Source organism: Canis aureus, chromosome 8 (genome assembly GCF_053574225.1).
Source record: "Canis aureus isolate CA01 chromosome 8, VMU_Caureus_v.1.0, whole genome shotgun sequence".
NCBI classification, from domain to species: domain Eukaryota; kingdom Metazoa; phylum Chordata; class Mammalia; order Carnivora; family Canidae; genus Canis; species Canis aureus.
The window spans coordinates 6,059,823-6,063,823 of NC_135618.1; the positions used below are offsets into that span (position 1 = coordinate 6,059,823).

The following is a 4,001-nucleotide window of genomic DNA, read 5'->3' on the forward strand; positions in this document are numbered from 1 at the left end:
GGTTGCCTGGCAGCGGAAGGTGAATGAAGGGGTAGGGAGGAAAATTTCAAAGCTACAGGAGGAAACACTTGGGGGGGATTAATTAATTGTCTCAGCTGTGGTAATGTTTCACAGAAATACATAAGTCAAAATGTATCAAATTGGATACTTTCTGGATCCATCAAAATGGATTATTTTCTTTCTGTCAATTATATATCCATACAGGTTTTTAAAAAGAGTTAAATTCATCTGAAGGAAACCACAGAGTCTCCCCTTGCTTGCATGTTCTTTAGTAGCAGCATCTAGTTCTCCCTCTGTCCGCAGAGGCACATGTGACCTTCCTGCTGCCGGGCCCAGGCTACTCCTGATTGCTCACCTCCTCTGGACACCATCCTCCTAATCAACTGCTATGAGGTATACACTGACGGGGAGTCTCTATCCTCCAAGGAGTGAAGAGTGAAGCCCAAGTCCTCATCAGCGCTCTCCTGGATAAGACTCCCAAGAGGTAAGCCTTCTCAAGTCAAACATACACCATGCAAGAGTTAGCTCAGGACACGCCAACCTGATGCTCCTGGAGATTTCAGGCTTCAGTGCGTGAAATCAGAAAGTGCTGAAGCTCCAAGAGAGATGCTACTGGAGGCATGGCATGAGGTGCCCCTCTGCCAAGGCATTCCTGATCTGGCAGGAGAGAAACACCTTACACCAAAAGAATGTGGACACTTTGGTGGCCATATGATGAAGCAAAACTATGGACACAGTGAAACAGATCATAAATCCCAAAAAGTCATAAAATATTGGTCTCAGATATTAAAGCCAATGCTGCTAAAGCAAGAACAAAGACGTTTAGGGCAATTTTGAAAACAGTAGGCAACCCTTTGATGCTGCCCAGGGGTAGTGGCCCTACCTATGCTGTTTTCTGTCCCTGCCTCCAGTATATGTTATTAACACACTTGAGGAAGGGAGGTCAGAAGAAAGATCCACTTGAGCTCTACAGAAAATTTCATTTGGAGAAGAAAGGAAACAAAATTGACCTTCAATATGATGATGGGTGAAGGTGTAAAGCCACCTTTCTCTAACGAAAAGTTGGGAATTAACTATAATACATATTAGGAAGTGTCTTTCATGCTATAACTGGTGAGGAAAATATATTATCTACTTTCACCCCTTTCCCCAAAAAATAAAGAAAAAAATACAAGCAGTAATACAATGGAGAGTAAAGATGTCTTTAACAGCTATGATCAACAAAGGATTAAGAGTTAGTATATATTTAAAATAGAATCTTTCAACACTAAAAAAGCCCCACAAAACCCATTATATAAATGCGCAAAATACAGACACATGTGTCTCATACAGAGGAAACATAACCGGCAAGTAAGTATCTGGTAAAAAGCTTAATCTCATTAGTAATCTTGGAAACTAAATTAAGACAACAGTAAGGTGTTTTTACCTACTAGACTGGCAAAACAAAACAAAAGTAAAAAACAAATAAGTCTGACAATATTATTTGGGTTAAAAGAGGAAACAACAGGAACTTTTCCATATTACTAGCTGGAGTGTTTTGGTTCAATCACTTTGGAAAACAATTTGGAATTTTCTCAAGTTCAACACGGGCAATTTCACTTCTTAGTGCCTTCTCTAGAGACTCTCTTGCATCTGTGTACCAGCAAATGTGGATTAAAATATTCACAGCAGCATTAACTGCAACAGAAAAATAAAACCCCACAAAATAATCCAATAGCAGAATGGCATGATAAATGTTTCTACAATGGGATAGTATATAACAGTGAAAATAAATGAACTATACCTTCAACATAGATTCACTTTAGAAACCAAATTTTAGATTTTAGCACTAGGAAGTCAAAGACTTAGTATGACATCACCGTATAAAGCTGAAAATTTATACAAAACTAAAAAATTATGTATTAAAACATTTTTTTAAAGCAAGGAGAAGATGATCCAGGAAGCTGGTTATCTCAGGGAGTGGGAGAGGGACAAGAGAAGGGAAGAGCAAAGTTTGATTCTGTAGCATGATCAGCATCTAGTTCTTTAGCAGGGTAGTGTATTTATGGATGCTCATCTTTAGCATTTTAGTATAAATAAAATGCAAATATTAGATAGGAGAAAATATTTTTTAAAAAAGCAATAGCTGAGAGTTTTCCATAACATGAAATAAATTCCTCAGATTAAAAAATGTACTCTCCAGAGACAGCAGTGAAGACCAATGAGTTGGTCATAACGCCAGGTAAAGAAATTAATGAAGACTATCCAGTACAAATCATGAATATTGAGGTGCCTGGGTGGCTCAGTCAGTTAAATGGCTGACTCTTGGTTTCAGCTCCGGTCATGGTCTCAGGTCATGATCCTGGGATCAAACCTTGCAACAGGCTCTGTGCTCAGCTGGAAGTTTGTTCAAGGATTCTCTCTCCCTCTCCCTCTGCCAATCCCCACCCCCAACCCCCACTCATGTGCTCATGCATGCTCTCTCTCTTTCTCTCTCTCTCTCTCTCAAATAAATAAATCTTTTAAAAAAATCATGTGTATTTATCTACATTTGAGAATTCCATCGGTGCTGTGGATAAGATGCTGACGACCACAATGTCTGTTTCCAGAAATGAGTTGTTGCAGAAGTTGGATCTCCTTGAACAAGCAAAAGTGGATTTAGTTCCTGCTTACACATTAAATTCAATGTTTTGGGTTTCCAGTAAAGCAGGAATGGGAAAGAATCAGAGTATACATGAACAGGGTCAAGGAAGTAACAGACAAGTAAACAACGGCTGGCAAGCTGGACAAAGATGCAGCTTCAAGATTTGTGAAAAATGCCCTCTGGGAATCAAAACCTAAAAATGCATCCAAAGTTGCCAAAAAAGGAAAAGCAAATGTTAAAAAAATGCACTCTCCAAAAGCAACAAAAGTAAAAATAAACAAGTAAATACACACGCATATAATGAAACATGTGATTTCTTAGAAGCTTCTAAACAGAAAAGACAAACTTTCTAAAAGACACTCTTCTGGCAGAAGATGAAAGATGTGGGGCACCTGGCTGGCTCAGTCGGTAGAGCATGGGACTCTTGATCTCAGGGTTATGAGGGTTGATCTCGGGGCTGTCAAGTCCCATGTTGGGCATGGAGCCTACTCAAAAAAAAAAAAAAAAAAAAAAAAAAAAGATGAAAGATGAGGTATGCAAGAAAGAATGAAAAATAAAGTAGGAAATATGAGGTAACTGACTATATAAAATAATTATAATAGCATGTGGACATTTTAAAAATTGAAAATTCAGAACACTAATGAATTACGACAGTAATAAACAAGCTGAGAGTGAGATATTGAAGTGAAAGTGTCGTAAGGTCCTACAGCTCTCTAGGAGAATAATAAAAGTACTAACTTTAAACACTGATAAGTTAAGAATTCATGTAATAACTTCCATGGGAACCACTAAATGACTGGACACATTGTGTGTAGCTTCTAAACTAGCCAAAGCCAATATGGAGTGAATTTTTAAGTATCTAATCCAAAGACAGCAAGAAAAGTAAATAGAAGAAACAAGAGAAGCAAATACTATTTATGAAAAGTCTCTCTAATAGATGGAGGCATGGGAAAATTGAAAGTCTAAGTGTGAATCAAAGTCTACCGTAGCAACATTCATGAATAGAAAGCTGGTTATATCTATGTTATTATCAGTTAAATAGACTTTAAGTAAAAAAACTTTCCCAGAGTATAAAGAAAGCTACGCAGCAGTTCTCAATTCTTATATACTGAACATCGCCTCAAAATAAATAAAGGGGAAAATATGACAAAACAAAAGAAAGGACTTCATAATTATAGTGGGAGACTGTAAAACAATTTTTTCAATTATTGAAAGAATAAGACAAAAATTAGTAAAGATACGGATTTCAATGAAATAATAAGTAAAAGTGACCTAAGGGGCAAATATTGGATATTACACAAAAGAAGTGTAAAATTTACATTCTTTTCAAACATTTGCAGAAATTAACCACTTCATGGGATATAAGACACATCGCAAG

At 37.1% G+C, this 4,001-nt stretch overlaps 1 pseudogene; it reads left to right on the forward strand.

Annotated features, from left to right (window-relative positions):
• Nucleotides 1-2,169: 2,169 nt before the first annotated feature.
• Nucleotides 2,170-2,908, forward strand: LOC144318220 (nuclear nucleic acid-binding protein C1D pseudogene; annotated as a pseudogene).
• Nucleotides 2,909-4,001: the final 1,093 nt, after the last annotated feature.